The sequence below is a fragment of the Anastrepha ludens genome, chromosome 6 (assembly GCF_028408465.1).
Source record: "Anastrepha ludens isolate Willacy chromosome 6, idAnaLude1.1, whole genome shotgun sequence".
Lineage (NCBI taxonomy): Eukaryota > Metazoa > Arthropoda > Insecta > Diptera > Tephritidae > Anastrepha > Anastrepha ludens.
The window spans coordinates 5042812-5060045 of NC_071502.1; the positions used below are offsets into that span (position 1 = coordinate 5042812).

The 17234-nt window shown below is 38.7% G+C and overlaps 1 protein-coding gene across 2 annotated transcripts in view; it reads right to left on the reverse strand.

Annotated features, from left to right (window-relative positions):
* The window catches only part of LOC128866683 (gamma-1-syntrophin), a 157645-nt gene extending 148839 nt beyond the window's left edge, over positions 1-8806 (reverse strand). The window contains exons 1-2 of one of the 2 annotated variants that reach the window (XM_054107588.1): positions 8655-8806; positions 7650-7948 (exon numbers count right to left, since the gene is read on the reverse strand). The gene's annotated coding sequence lies outside the window, so the exon portion shown is untranslated. Of the gene's footprint in view, positions 1-7649 lie in introns of both variants that reach the window. The other variant, XM_054107587.1, reaches the window with a different exon arrangement.
* Between the last annotated feature and the right edge of the window lie 8428 nt (positions 8807-17234).

Genomic DNA, 17234 nt, shown 5'->3' on the forward strand with positions numbered 1-17234 from the left:
GCTTCTAAAGTACAACGTAACTATACCTATCCCAGCGCTCGAACGCAAAGAATAGAGTCGTTACAGTTGACGATCTATAATATAAGAAATACTTAAATTTACGTTCTAAAAATTTTTTGACATATTCTTAAAGGATTATATTAACATTTTATGGAAAAAAGAATTTTTTTTTTCGAAATTTTACAGGTATCTGTCCCTTTAAATAAAAATGCCCAAGTTGCAAAATGCATATTTTTTAAGTGCAAGGTGGCGCAAAATTAATCACCCTATCGAGAGATTTATATTTTTGCAAATGGCGTATTGTAAATGAATCGTATTTGACACTTCTAAACTAGACAGCTGTAGTATTCAACTGACAAGCAATGGAGCATGCGAAGGTCAAAGTAAATATTTCCATCACTCAAAATCATTACTTGCGTATGAGTATTTGGAAAATATTTCCTGTCATCCGTAATTCCAACTTCATGCGTATATGAGTCCGAAATCAACCTTGATCTAGTCGATTGTTTATGGAAAATCCCTTTCATCTTAGGGTGAGGTATCATGTGCGTATAAGTCCTAAGAACTCGTCTTACCATAAATAGCTCACTGAAATTTCACTGAAATTTCACGGAAATTAGTGACACAGCCATGTCACCTTGGAACAGCTGACACTCTTTGAAACCAACAGCGAAACCAAAGCTTTTTGCAATGGGTCCTTCTATGTGAGTCTCAGGCTATAGACTTGTGTACTAATTCTCTGCACTGACTTGAATGTCCCATTCAGTCTAGTGATTTATTGGTTACTCCCTGCCACAAGGTTATGTTACCCTACGTTATATGGTGACCCATGCAAGGTCCTATTTTACCGAGAAACACGAATTTCGTCCCTTGTGATACTATTGAGAGGATATAAAGAGGAAAGACAGGGAAGAAAGGGTATGGGAGAGGGAGTTACGCTGTTACAAATACTTTCATGCATCTCGCATTACTCAGTTCGCCGATATACGTAGAAGTTTACAGCTCTTGTCCGATACTCCAAACCGAGCAGTTCAAACTTTCAGTTTTAGTTTCAGTTTTCAATCAATGAAGCGAAGATCCTTCGTTAAACAAGCTCCATTAATAAACTCCAATATGACAAAAAAAAGTTGTTTTATTAGTTGCGCAACTAAGTTCTCGCTGTTGTTTTGTTGAAAATACAACTTTATTCTGAAAACATGGTTACAAGTGAATCATTGAAAGTATTGCCCAACGCTGGCTACTACTTTTTCTCACCTTTCTGCTAGATCTCGTATATCGTCGCGGTAAAACTGTTCATCTTTTGAGGCTATCCACGGATCACACCATTTTTTGAAGTCTTCATATGAATGGAACTGCTGGTCAGCTAGACCATGTGGCATTTATCGGAACAGGTGATAATCGGACGGCGCGGTATCTGGAGAATACGGCGGGTGGGGTAGGATTTCCCATTTCATTGTTTCCAGGTAGGTTTTAACGGGTTTGGTAACGTGAGGCCGAGCATTGTCATGCTGTAGAATCAATTTTTCATGCCTATCTGCGTATTGCAACCGCTTCTCGCGCAACGCTCGGCTCAATCGCATCAATTGAAGTCGATGCCGATCCCCAGTGATGGTTTCGCTTACTTTTAACAGTTCATAATACATAAATACCACTAACTCGGTCCCACCAAATGCATAGCATAACCTTCGCAGCTTGAGTATTCGGCCGAGGCGACGACGTAGAAGCATGACCGGGCAGTCCCCATGACTTTCTTTTCTTTGGATTGCTGTAATGAATATAATGAATCCATTTTTCATCACCCGGCACGATGCGATGAAGAAAAACTTTCATTTTTTGCCGCTAGAGCAGTTGTTCACAGCGAAAAACCGACAACGACGTTCAACATCCCTTAACTTATAAGCAACCCGAGTCCGGTGTTTCTGAATCGTTCCCAAAGCTGCAATCGCTTGGAAATAGATTGCCGGGTAAGTCCTAATACTGAAGCAAGCTTTTCGTGCGTTTGACACGGATCCTCATTGAGCAATGCATGCAATTCAGCGTCTTCGAAGGTTTTTGGCCTTCCTTCAAGCGGACGGTCGTCAACATTAAAATCTCCGTCTTTGAAGCGACGGAACCAATCTCGGCACGTTGTTTCACTTAAAGCAGCATCTTTATAAACTTTTTGTAGCTCTCGTTTTTTTCGAATGAAAGAGGAAAATCAACCCTTTCCGCAAATGACGATTATTCGGCACAAACTCAGATATTTTCACAAAACCAAAATTGTATGACACCAAAACAAAAACACTAATGTGTCGAAGCAGTTTGTTTACCATATGTCTAAGCTTGGTTTATGACGTATAGGTTATGTTAGAATTGACTAGCACACACTGCTGGCGGCATCTACTGACAAACAGCGGGAACTTAGTTGCGCTCCAATAGTAGCGATCGCCCCTCAGCAGGCAACGACAAACTTCCGATTATATTTTTTTTTTTTGAAAAAGCTCCTCATAAAAAATATCTGCCTTTCAGAGTCGGCTCGAAACTATAGGCTCTGCATTTGTGGAGCAACATCAAGACGTGAACCACCAATAGAAGGAGGAGCTCGGCCAAACACCCAATAAAAGGGTGTAAGCGCCAAGTAGAATTTATGTGGCTGTTGATACGAAATTTTAGTATTTCCAACAATATGGTTATATCGAGAATCGCGTACGAAATATTAGAAAACACTCTGATCTCCTATATATCCCTCCAGATATACATTGAAGATTGCACATTCGACCACTTACCTTGGTTGGAAAGCCATCCATTATTTAAAAATTTCTTTTCTGTAATGAGGGAGGTAAAAGTATACCAACTCATTATTTAATACATATGTATATCAGCATTTACTGGGGACAACAAATGCAATGAATGATACCATTCACCCCTTTTCTTCAACGACTGCCTACACAAAACCCAATACTTTCAAGTCCTGAGTATTAGAATAACAAAACCATCAGCATAACTCATTCAATCATTTTGACATTGATATTTTACCTTTTATTGCTGCTCATTCTACCAACATTTTCTCAGTATTTGTGTTAGTATTGATAAGGTCCTTGACACTAGCAACGAAGTCCACATAGGATAACGACTTCTGCGCTACAAAATTTGTTTGGATGTAAGCAAAATAATGTAATCTAAGACGTAAATAGAATAAGTCTCTCACCGTTACTACACATGCATCTACATAGATACATTCCCTGCAGTGATGGCAATTTCTGTTTGAGAACTAGTCAATTCCGAACCAATTCGCTACTAGTTAGTTAGTTAGTAATATGAATAAAAGTTTAAATGATCAAGTTTTTAAACTCAATTATAGTTCAGCAAGGAAAAAATAAGATAAAACCATGTCAAAATTGAAACTTAAGACATTGCAATTCTCTATAGACAACACAGAAAGACCACACAGAGAAAGCGGCGTAAAACGCGCCACATGCATCCCATATCATCCAGAAGCGGACAATTAACGCCACCTCGGACATTATCTTGCAAAACTTATCAGTTGCTTAAATTAAAAAGATAACAAACGCGCGTAAGTCCTACTTCTGAATTCACTAGAAGCCTACCATTTCCGCGTTAATGGATTTCCTGCACGGTGTGTATGACAAACATTGATACAAGACTCATTGACTGTTGTAAGTGAAATGCTCATTGTTTGGCCGAAACGTGCTATTTGACAAGTAAATAAAGAAATGCGTTCAACCAACTGAGCAGAAAAGGAGGCATCCACCGATGAGCTACAGCTCGTAAGTGGGTGTTGGCTGGCAAAAATGGCAGACACTTTATGGACACGCGCTATTGAAATAATTTGTAAGGACAAAACATGAACAATGCCATGTTTTGGAAATGGCGTGCAGTGTGGCAGTAGTGGTGCGATTGTGACATGCCACAAATTGAATGAGCGTTGCAAATTGGAGACGGTTTATTTTTATTTTGTTAATTTTTTTCTCATTGCGATGGTAATTGATGGCGTGAGCATAAATGCAATATTATTCATAGCACAAGCGACTAATGAGGGTTAAAATAAGTGCGAAAAATCATTTGGTAGGTCTGAGGAAAAATGGAATGACAAAAAATGGCACGTGGAAATATCTAATGAAGTTGGAAGTATTTTGATTTTAATCTAAATATCTTCATAATCGAGCTTCTATTTATTAGCGTTTTAAGAAATGTGTAAGTATTAATCTTTACTAATTTTGCTTAAACAAATTATCGCTGTTTGGAGCTTCTTCTTCTTGATTGGCGCGATAACGGCTCATGCGATTTCGGTCGAGTTTAACAAAGTGCGCCAGTCATTTCTGTTTTGTGCTAACCGGTGCCAGGTGAAAACACTAAGTGAAGCCAAGTCCTTCTCCACCTGATCTGTGCAACGCAAAGGAGGCCTTCCTCTCCCTCTGCTACCACCAGCTGGTACCGCATCAAATACTTTCAGAGCCGGTGCGATTGTATCCATTCGGTCGACATGACCCTGCCAACGAAGCCGCTAGAACCTTTAGGACGCTCATATAGCTCATCGTTCCATCGCCTGCGATACTCGCCATCGCCAACGTGCAAAGGTCTAAAAATCTTCCGCAGAATCTTTCTCTCAAACACTCCAAGGGACGCTTCATCCGATATTGTCATCGTCAAAGCTGCTCCGTAACTGCCTTGTAGAGTGTTAGTTTTGTTCCCCGAGAGAGGACTTTACTGCTCAGTTGCCTACTTAGTCCAAAGTAGCACTTGTTGGCAAGAGAGATTCTACGTTGGAAGCTTGAAGCAAATTTCTGCTTCTGCACTGGAACCATTTTTCAAAGTACTTAGCACTTTGCTGCTCAAGTCGCGATGGCCTTCAGAGAAGTAATGACACAACAATGGCCTTCCCGTAAGTTGCAATTCTAGCTTTTTGAGATATATATGTCCAGTGTCTAATTCAAGTTGGAATTAAAAGAATTTAAAACACTACGTTTAGTGCCCGGAGTCACTGAACCGATTAGGATGAAGTTAGACTGTTAAGTCTTATAATTATATTCGGATCCGATAAGTAGCGCTGACGTCGATATACCTATTTGTGGAAACTGTTTTTGCGGACTGATTTGACTCGTGCTGAGAATATATTAGTTTGGGGAAAAAGAAATCCATTATTTTCTCGCTAGATGGCTGTAGTGATCGATAACTCGTAAAGTATCGATCAAGCAATTCAAAGTTTGTGCTCGTTTTCAAGGCGACGTTTCACACAAAAAAAAATCGTTTGCTGTTTTTGTTTGTTTGCTCCATTCAGTTGTGAGTTACAGGGTGTTAGCAATGGTAGGTATGTAGGTGAAATGGTTGAAGTGCCAGTCTGGGACTCCTCAAGTAGCACTAAAGTGCCGTTTTATTACCATTATGAGACCTCCAACAGGCAGATGTCTACAGCCAGCCAGAGCTGTTGATATAATGGAGGAGATTGATTGGATTCAGGTTGGCGTACTGCCTCAGGCTTTCGAAGAAAGGAGCTCCCCGTGACCTTAGTCGTCTAGCTGCCCGGACATTTACAGAAAAAATGTTCTTCATTCTCCTTCTCTGAAAGAGAAGCTTCTGCAACGGGGGTTATATATTAACCCTAGCTTTTCCGCGAGTGTGCCGATCGTCCAGTGACCGGTAAATACAGCTACGAGTTTGGAATTTGAATGACGAGGAGTCCAAAGGACTTTCTGACTCCTTTGTATATCGTATTGGAGCCAAAGGGTTTTCGAAATAGCGCATGAAGAAATGGAGCTCAAACTTTTCTGCGCCTTCCTGAGAAATAGTTTGTGCAGTTCACCTTTAACAACTGTAAGGGGGATGCCGATGACTGGGTAGGAGGTCTCTGAAGCCAATTCAGCCCCCTTTCTGGTAAGGTCATCAGCAATTTCATTTCTCTCTATGTGCCTATGTCCTGGAACCCAGATCAGAGAAATGTTACCTGCACACCCAAGATCTGCATTCCTTCGTAATAAGCCGAATGAATGAATTGAAATTATTTCGTAAAAAATATTATATACCTCGCTATTAAATACCACTTCGACCAAAAAGTTCTAAGTCAACTGATTTGAGTTTCTTTTTGTTTTTTTGTCATTAACATTCTGTCATTAATATTTCTACCAAAATAGTATCACCGTTGCTTAACATTTGTAAATGTTACGCCGTCTTGAGTAAATCTACCTCTGCATATGTTTCGATTTTTTAGAGTTTTGAAAGTGGATTTGAATTTAAAACAACAAGTTTTTATTAAATTTTGCGTTAAAAATGGATTCAATGGTGCAAAAACTGTTTCGTTGGAAAAATGTTTCGTGATTGAAATTCTAAAGGAAACAGTCATCAACGAGTAGAAGCTCTTCAGAACAGATCGTGAGTCCGACGAGAATGACAAACGTAGTGGACGGCCGTCGACAACAAAAACTGATTAAAACGTCAATAAAGTAAAGGAAAAGTTGATTGATAGGCCCAAACTAACTATCAGAGAGCTGGCAGAGGACTTGAACGTTGTTTATGGATTCGTTCATTGCAGTTAATGATTTGGGTTTGCGCCGTGTTGCTGAAAAGTTGTTCCTTAAGGACCTGAATTTCATTCAAAAAAGGATCGCTAAAGACATGATCTCCAAGGCTTAATCTGAACCCACATTCATCAGTACTGGAGACGGGACGTGTACTTATGAGTACGACATGAAATATAGGCATCAGGCCAATAAGTGGAGAGCTCTGAATGAACGAGTGCGTCATGACCAAAAAACTACATCGTTTTCAATCAAAAAAGGCAGCAATGCTCACGGTTTTTATCGATTATGACGGTATTTTACATCACGATTTTTCGTCAGAAGATCGAAAAGTTAATGAGGACTATTATTTGGGCATCATAAAACGTTTACGTGAAGTATTTCGCCAAAAAAGAAAAGTTTTGTGTGAGAACCTATCGCGGATTTTGCACCATAATAAGGCACCGTCACATAACGTCAGCATTATCCGTGAGTTGTTCACCAAAACGATACGAATACCGTCCAACAGCCATCGAATTCACCTGATATGGCTCTCTCCGATTATCTTTTGGTTGATCGAGTCCAAAAACGGCGTTTTACGGGGAACGCGTTTTAACAGCCGAAAGGAAGTAATGGAAAAATCGACACACAGCTGTCCGATATACCGAAAATAGAGTTTCAGAAATGTTTCGAGCGCTGGATCAAACGCTGGCATTGTAGTTGTTGGGGTGTACTTTGAAGTCTATAATATCACTTTTGAGGAATAAACTTGCCTCTCAATTCAATTTTCTGAATATATTCCGGGAACTTTTTTGACAAGGTGGTATATAATTTAAGAAATAGCAAAAGGAATGTCAACTGTAGAGAGCACAGACGTATCTGTTTAAATAAAAATTACCCTTATCCCCATAAAGTGGATAGGAAATGTGAGAGAGTGAAGAAGGAAACCTGCACACCCAAACGAACCCAGAATCTACTTACTTAATTTTCTACTTTTGCTTTAACCAACAGCTTCTATGCACGTTGAATGAATATCTTGCATTCTTTGTATAATTAAGAAAATGTGTGAAATTTTTACGCACGCCTTGTGAGTTGCCCATTAATGGAAAAGCCGGGGAAATGAAAAAAATGAAGAATATATATTTTATTTGTACTTACCACTGGCGTAAATGAACGAAGGACGTGAAGTAATGGAGCTGTGTGAGGTTGTGCTGCTATTGAAAATATGCTGGTTTTTATTGTTCTTGTTGCCGCAAATACGAGTATTGTTGTTATTATGGTGGCTGTCAGTGGCACAACCCACTCGTAGGACTCTCTGCTTGCTTTGCTGGTGCTCCTTGCTACACTCACGCTCTTCGCTTATGCTCACACTTGACCGAAAGTTCTCTCACACGTATTTTGACTTTCTGTATTGTTTCGTTGTGCAGTTGCTGTTGTTGTTGCTCTTCTAAAATCAGCTGTCAAAATGGAAGCCAGGAAAATTTGTTTTGAAACAATTTACTTGACTTTGACTTTAGTTTTACAAAATTTGCTTACTGCGCCATTGTAACAAAATGCAAAAAATTATGTGAGCAAAGCAAGGCGGAAAATAAATTGTGGAGTTTGCCAACGGATTTGCAAATCTGCACGTACACACACAAATACATGAACGCGTTCTGATATTCACATTGCCTATTGTAGCTGGCTTTTAGGCGCATTCACAGGACGTATTTGCCTATGGGTTTTCCCAACAAAAAACAAAATACAAAAATTTATTCTATTCTCTCCTCGAGTTTATATAAAATTGATGGCAATTGCCAGCAGAAAATCGCGTTTTCCTCTAGAAATTGCTCAGAATTTATGAGTAGCACTTCTAGATTTTCACGCTCTTCACATTGTCAATATTTAAGCAGCATTTTAGCTTCTTTGGCTTAGTAAATAATTTAATATATTGTATTTTCGCTCAGCTCTCAAAGCGAAGCTTATTTTGCAATATTCAATTCGACTTCCACTTCCACTGCTATTTCCTTTTACCTTCGGCGCACACGTACACACATCAAATTGGGTCACATTTTTTATGATTTCTCGGCGTAACGGTATTATTTCTAGCTTCGCAAAACGCTTCGTAATCAAATGCGACTTATCACTTCACTCTCAATATTATTAATTTATTTTATTACTTACAGCATCGATGAATATTTTTCGCACTTGTAATTTTTTTTATTTTCTTCAGGACTTTTTTTTTGATTTTTTGTAGTCGCACTATCGGAATAGTAAAATATTTTCACGCGCTGTCTTGTCTTCGCACAACATTCTCTCGCGCGATTCACGACATGTTTGCTGGGACCGACCAGTTGGCCAAACACAGCAACCATCTGTGAGCGAAGAGCGCCTGGCGTTGCCAGAGTGCCGCTATGTGGCATTGATGAAAAGGGAAATAATTGAATTGTTTATGCTGTAAAAATGAAATGATGTCATAAAATGAAACAGTGGTTATGGAATTCTTAACACACTGCCATGCTTCTTTGAAAATAGTGCCAAATTGACTTAGTTTCTTACATTTCCAAATCATTTTTATCTATTAAGAATCCCTTTTTGTCATTGCATATTTCAATGAAATTTGGTTCACATGCCGTATTACTCTTTAGCCTGGGTAAGTTGGTAATGAAAATGAGCGACATTGGCCCACCTGCCATATAACGGTAATTTTTAATAATGAAAAAAGTGTTATCTCTGTTATAAATAAAGCCTATTGCTCAAATTTGGTACAATGGATGAACCAATAAAAATAAATACGATGAACGAAAAATGTTGCGATTTTTTAAAGAGCACAAAAACAAGTTTTACTAAAGATTCTGACTAAATTTTTTCCCACACCATTTTTTTTGCCTAAAGAGTCTGACTAATTTGTTTCCCAAACTGATTTTTTTTTAAATCATAGTTTATTCCAAGATATCAAAAAATTTACTAAAATGTAAAAAACATATCTGGCGATTTTTTAGCTGCATGGGAGCTAACTATAACGCTAACTATGGCTTGACAGCCGAGAATAGCAGACTGTGTTGAAGTTTCCGTCCAGTAAGGTTTGGCCAGCCATCATGAATCGTTTAATGACAGAACAACGCCTCCGAATTCAGAAAATTTAATTTGAAAAAAAAAAAAAAAACATTAATTTGTGAGCGAAGTTCATAGAGCACTGGCAGCATCATTGGCTCTTCTTTCTTTCGAAATGTGAAAGGAACTGAAATTACAGTGAATAGCGAGCGCTAACGAACCATGCTGATTGAATTTTTAACTCTAGGAATTAATCAGTTATAAAAGACCGCGAATTGGTTCCAAGAAGACCGCGCAAATTCGACGTTAACAATCGATTTATCGCAAAATCAATTGGTGACAATTTTCTTTTCAGGAGTGGTTTTGTTCACTGGCCCCCTCGCTAGCGCGATGTAACACCTCTGGGTTACTTTTTATGGGGCTGTGTTAATTCATTGACTTACGCCGACAAGCCAGCAACTCTTGAAGCATTGGAAGCCATAAATTAAGCCACCATTGACGCTATACGGCCAGATTTATTGGAAAAATTAGGAAATGGGAAAGTTCTGAGTGTATTTCTGCCATAAGAAAGGTCCTCGTACAAAATTATCTACCATTCAGAGGCACCGTCGCCTCTAAGTCAGGTCGCTGCATTTACGGAACAGAGTTCAAAATCCAGTTCAGGCGCCAAGCCACACAGACAAAAGAAGAAACAGGCAAAATTTAGCTCGAGTACCAGAGACAAATCGCTTAAGCTGACTAAAAAAAAAGTGCATGTAGCATAGTACACATAACAGAAGTGAAACTTTCAAGGCAGACAAAGAAAGAGGTAGAGACCCGAGAGAGAATGAGAGGGAGAGAGAGAGAAAGAATATATATCTCAATAAATTCTGAACATTTGCAGAGAATACAAATAGACAAAATTTACGAAAAACGGAGAAGGGTCGACCGGTGTAGGTAAACGCCGGACACAATGCATAGCACTTTATAGAACGCACAAGCACTAGCCAGGAAACAGAAAGAAGCGCCAAAAAGTAGGCACCAAAAAAACACCCAACAAAATCAGGACCAAAGACGACCCAAACAGTGGGCACCAAGCAAATATAACGTCAAAAAGTAGGCACCAAAAATATATTTCCTACAAGTTTCATCAACAAACAAGCGCCAAAAAGTAGGCAGTGTTATTTCTCACTGGAAATTAGCCACCACAAGGAAAAACTGAGGATATAAGATATATATATGGTATAGCTCTATCTCTCTCCTTTTCCTCTACGTTATTACTTTTTCTCCCTCGCGGAACGAAAATGCCCAAAATGTTGCATGGCCTTGAAATTTTACTCTCCATTCTTGCTCATCCATCGACGCCTAAGAAGTTTCACTTCAAAAACATAATGATTATAAAATAGTCAGGCATAACGGCATAAGGGGTCTACCGATTGGAAAAAAATTATTCATCCGGCAATTACCGATTATTTAAATTATGTCAGGCATTAAACAGGAAGAGTTTGGAATCGATGTTTCGTTAGGTTCTTGAAAAATTAAATATTAGATGAGAAGACTTACCAGTTTTTAGAATAATTTGAAGAATAGTTTCCATAGAAAAAACTGTTCTTTAATGACGTGAAGTACGAAGCACTTAGTGACGAGTCGGAGTTTGGTTCAAATTGCATTGACGAGTTTAATTAATTGACAAACTCTTAATATAAAGGCAGAAAAAATTTAATTACTTAAAACATAAAAGTGGACGAGGTAAAAAAAATATTTTGCTTAAATAATCTTTATACTGGAACATCCCGAAAACGACCAACTAGCCAACGACAACTAAATTAATCAGAAATAATGTTAGTAATAAAATCCTTAAGCATCTAAGATTACTTTTCCACTAACTCTGTATAATTACATGTAATTAAGTCACTTCAGTTTTTTTGTTATTTAAGCAATATTTGAATGGTAAATTTTTTTCGTTAATTCTTTATAAAAATGTAGTTGATTACATAATATAAGCTAGGGAAATCAAAGTTCCAAAGATTGTACTCATATATGTATATAAAATGGGCGCGTACACACTTTTTGGCCGAGCTCCTCCTCCTATTTGTGGTGTGCGTCTTGGTGTTGTTCCACAAATGGAGGGACTTACAGTTTCAAGCCGACTCCGAACGGCAGATATTTTTATGAGGAGCTTTATCATGGCAGAAATACACTCGGAGGTTTGCCATTGCCTGCCGATAGGCGACCGTTTGATTGTACTTACGAGTATATAAAATGCACCAAAATTGAAAAAATTTAAAAACAATCACCTCAAAGTTTTGAACTTTTTAATCAGAATCTGCAGAAACTTCTGGGTACGCAGTTTTATAGCCCATTTAACTTTTGTAGTGGCATTATTGATTATTTAATTTTAAAATTTTATTTTGCATACGATATTGAGCATTTTCTGCTACAAAAATACTTGCGCATAAATTTTTTTTCATGGATCCTCCATTTAAATATGTAAAAAAAACAACTATTTCCCAAAATAAACGCGATTTTTAAACGACTTGAAACTTACAAATTATTGTAATTTAGTTGAATGGGTTATAAAACTGCATACACAGATATTTTTTAAATGTTGAAAATTTCATTGAGAGAAAATACATAATTATTTTTCATACGAAAATAATATTGTCAATCTGGCACCTCTTTGCGGAGAAAGCGCTCAGCAAAGCTTTCGAAAATCATTGCACAAAAAAAGTACCGCGCGTAAAAGCATTTGCCTAAAGTTTTATTGTCCAGTGGCTTTCAAATTGTTTACCCTAAGATTTCCATTCTTGCTTTTCTTGCAGCGAAGTGTTTTACCAGTCCATTGTTTTGAATAATTCACAGCAGATGGCCATAGGGGTTAGGATATGTTTTTGTTAATGCCGACTTTCAACAACAGGCCACGCGCTGAATTATTGTGAAGAACTAATTAGACATTAACCCCAAGAACAATAAAGAGAATATTTTCATTCTATACCTGCTTTACTCACTACCGTGAAAATGCCCAGCACTTTTCTTCCATATAACAAATTCGGGAATGTAAACTATCGGTCAATAAGTACCGGGCCTAACCTCTAGATGGCGCCACTAATAGCTTATCTATTTTGTTATTTAATAGTGCTAACCACTAAAGGTATACTGTCAAAATTTCAAGACATTCGGTTTATTATTTAGCAAGTTACAGTGCTTTAAGTGACGGTACTTTCGCTATTTTTAAAAACAATGAATTCAAAGCACTTCGAGTGTTGATTTATCATTGTTTTCTTATGAAAAAAAAAAATACCGTTGAAGCAAAGCAATGGCTCGAAAAACGTTATCCGGACTCTGCTCTAACGGAAAAAACCATCAAACGATGGCATGCTGACTTTAAACATGGTCATACAGACACTGAAGATGCTGAACGTCCTGATCGTTTAAATGAGGCATTTACTCCAGAAAATATTGAAAACACCCTCAAAATCATGGAAAATCGCAAAGTGAAGTTGCAGAAGATAGCTGACATCCTGAAGATATCAAAAGGCAGTGCGTTTACTGTTTTGCACGATCATTTGGGTATGAAAAAGCTGTTGCCGAAATGGGTACCGCGTTTGCTCATGCCGGAACAAAAACTACAACGAATTGATGATTCAAATCGCTATTTGCGCATTATTAAGGATGAAACATGGATCCACCACTACACAGCAGAGTCGAAACGACAGTCACCTGAGTGAACTGGAACCGGTGAAAGCGACCAAAGATGCCACAGTCAGCTGGAAAGGTTATGGCGTCGGTATTTTGGGATTCGCATCGAATAATTTTCATTCATTATTTGGAAAAAGGCGAAAAAATTAATTCTGATTATTACTGTGAATTATTAGAACAATTGATGTAGAAAATCAGAGAAAAACGGCCCCATATGAAGAAGAAAAATATCCTCTTTCAGTAAGACAATACACCATGTCACAAATCGATGAAAACGACTGTCAAATTGAACAAATTGCATTTCGAATTGCTTCCTCACCCACCGTATAGTCTAGATCTGGCCCCGAGCAACAAGTGGCTGTTTGCAGACTTCAAAAAAATGTTCCGGGGAATGAAATTTCAATCAAATGAGGAAGATATCGCTAAAACTGAAGCGTATTTTGAGTCCAAAGATAAATCGTTCTACAAAACAGGCATAGGAAAGCTACAAACTTGTTGGATTGATTTTATCATCGCCAAAGGGGACCACATTGATGAATAAAGAAAAATTTCAGGCCGGGAATGATGAACAAAAAACAATCAAATTACAGCTATATGAAAACTGTGTAGACTACAAAGTCTGGCGTGTTTAAGCATAACAGGGGCCATGCGAAAAACCCCAAATGTTGAGATGGACGCGCTTTTAAGTCTACCACCGCTACACTCAGCAATACAAGAGCAAGCTGCCATGCAAGCACTCTCCTTTCATATGAAATAAAAATTCAAGCCAGGAGATCTTACTGGACACCTCAATATCCTAAATAGGGTTGAACTTGCAGCATTCATGGCCCAGACGAATGGCTACAAGGAATCCCTACTCAATTTTACTAAGACATACAAGGTTATCTTCCCGTCTGGGGAAGAGTGGAACACTAACCTAACATGACAACATGAAGACTCGCAAAAATGGTATACAGATGGATCCAAAGCGCTCGAGGAGGAAGGAGCGGCAAAAGTGGGGCCTAGAGCACACAAATCCGTAACACTGAGTACAGATACTACAATTTTCCATGCGGAGCTTATCGGCATGCGGAGACAGTGGAAATCGTATTCAAAAGAGGGTTCGAATTAGTAAAAATTAAAAAACTTTCGGACAGTCAATCAGTCCTCAAAGCCTTAAATAGCTTCAAGTTCAATTCAAAGGGCCTTATAGAGCGTAACAATGCACTGAACAAACTAGCGACTTTTAGTCACGCTTCCCCGATTTGGGTACCAGGACATGAGAGACAGAAAGGAAACGAAAGGAAACGAGAAGGCAGACCTTTATGTCAAAAAACGGGCGGAAGGGACATTTATTGGACCAACCCCATTTTTCGGCTTTAACGAAAACTACCCAAAACAGGAAACCAAAAAATTGACCCAAATAAAAACCAAGGAATACTGGAACGGCACAAACGGCCTTAATTACTCCAAAGAGTTCCTAAACTTGAATGCCAACAGAGCAAAATCTGCTCTAACCCTAGACAAAAAAGGCGTCAGATTACTCTGTGGAGCACTTACAGGTCACTTTCCCTGCAGTAAACATTTCAATGCAATGGGACTATCTAGCAGGAGTTTATGCAGATTCTGCTGTTATGAAGAGGTGTCCATGGAAAACTTGACCACCAATTCCGAAGCATTAGGTCACAGGAGACACAGAATTCTGTGCTCGCAATTACTAGATGATGAATACTTACAAATGCCCCCTCCTAAGGAGCTGGTTCGACTCCTCGCAATACTAAATAATTAGAATTAAGCACTTAGGGGCGCACAATAGATCAATAGATATGTCGCAGTGCATAAATGCCTTAGCCTAACCCGTATAAGTATTACCATTACCTTTAGGATACTAATAAAAAATAATATAATTTTCTCATTAAAGCGAATGCACGGCATTTTCACTTTTTGTATACGAATATGGAAAAAATAAGCAACACCATCGGAGGAATAATTATAAAAATCACCGAGAATTTTGACCTATGTTTTTCAAAATTTTCACTTTCTTGCACTAAAATTTAATAAGCAATAAAACATACAAAGTCTTTCTATAAGTTTGAACTAAACACCCCAGAATTGGTATAAACAGTTTGTGGAATTTTCCTGATTTTTGCATCTCTTGATAGCGCAATCCATTTACCATAACTGTTGCTCCATCTTGATTCGAAAAAGTAAGGTCCAATGACTCCGCCGGACCATAAACCGCTCCACACAGTCACACGTTGAGGATAGAGAGGCTTTTCAATAATAACTCTTGGATTCTCTGAGCCCCAGATCCGACAATTTTGCTTGTTGACGAAGCCACTGAGGTGGAAATGTGCCTCATCACTCAAGACGATTTTTCGATGGAATCCCGGATCATTTTCATGCATTTCAACGACCCAATTAGCAAAGAAGCGACGTTGTTGATGGTCGGCCGGCTTGAGTTCCTGTGTTAACTGGACTTTATAAGCCTTAAGACCCAAATCTTTATGCAAAATACGGTGTAATGACGTTTGTGGAAGGCCTATTTCTAAAGAACGACAAGGAATAGACAAACCTGGGTGTTCTTCAACACTTTCGGCTATAACAACAACAGCAATATTTTCGGCTGTTCTTGAACGACGTGCAGGGGTTTTATTCTTCACATCACTAACTTGTCCCAACAGCTCGAATTTTTTCACCAATTTCTGTATTGCGGTCCGACAAGGTGCTTCACGATGACCCAAAAATGTTCGAGTTTTACGAACCGTCTCTGCCACATTTTCACCATTTTTATAGTGAATTTTAATAATTTCAATGTGTTGTTTAAACTTGTGTCATTCTATTTTTATTAATGCCGTAGTTTCTACTTGTCAAATATCAAAAAATGACAGCTTCAAAAGTGACATCTACCGAAATAGCGGACTATTCAAAATAACACCTGTTATTGGAAGACACTTTATACTTTTTTTGATATCTTTATAAAAAATCGATACCATGCCAAACAAAGAGAAAAATTATGAAAAATAGTCAAAATGTTGATGTGCCATGACCTTGTTTTTATAACAAAGTTTTGAATGAAAATCTATAAATATTGACTTATTTCTTGTATTTATATTTATGAGAGGATTTTTTTGTAAAACTGCGCTGTTTAAGCGTTTTTTTTTTTTTTTTTAATTTTATTGTTTTTTAAGGAAGAAGGAAGCATGCCAAGCCTAGCCCCGTCAGTGTGGGACTTTAACTCGAGCCAAACCTCCTACCGTCATACTACCGATTCCCTCGGTACTGCCGTCAAGTATTTCGTCGGGAGGCGGATCCAGCATAACGCGCAACTTCAGTTGCTGTCCTGGTGCAATACGTCAGAAGTTGCATCTACCTGTTACCAGCCACTGTAAAATCATTTTAGGAGTGAGTCACCACTGTCGGATCCGTACGCTCCCTTCCACCATGTCTCTCTCCTCACCAGTGGTATCGTCTAAGAGTGGTATCGTCAGTTTACCTGCATATTTACCTCTGAGTACATTTGCTGGATTATGTACTTACTTGGCGTTCGCGCTCCCGCTTTGTTTGCTCGCTGTACCGGAGTTGCTGTATTATTTCGACAGCCATTTGCTGTACTTTGTTCCTTGTATTTTGACTCATCAACATTAGTGGCACGAGATTGTCTGACGCGGATATTCTGTGAGACAACTGATTGCTTTGGGCTTCTCCTACGCTATAAGGTCGAGTGGGCATAGGGCAGCTATGATGAGCGTCACATCCTCTGAAACCGTTCAGAAGGCAGAGCAGACTCTAAGAGCACACAAACGGTACGTGGAGCTAACGCTTTCTCGCGTAAAGCGGGACTTTGCGGCAAAGCTTCTAAACATAAACTTTTCAAAGGGCCATCAACACCAATTCGCCTGTGGCGCTGCACAGTGCGGCCGATTCCCGAAAAGCTGGCCAAAACTCAAAAAATTAAGTAATTGATTCAAAATTTCTTACTCGGGGGTTGTCGGGGTCGCTGATTACGAATTTGATCTTAAAATTTTGAAAATCCACCCCCTTCCACCCCTA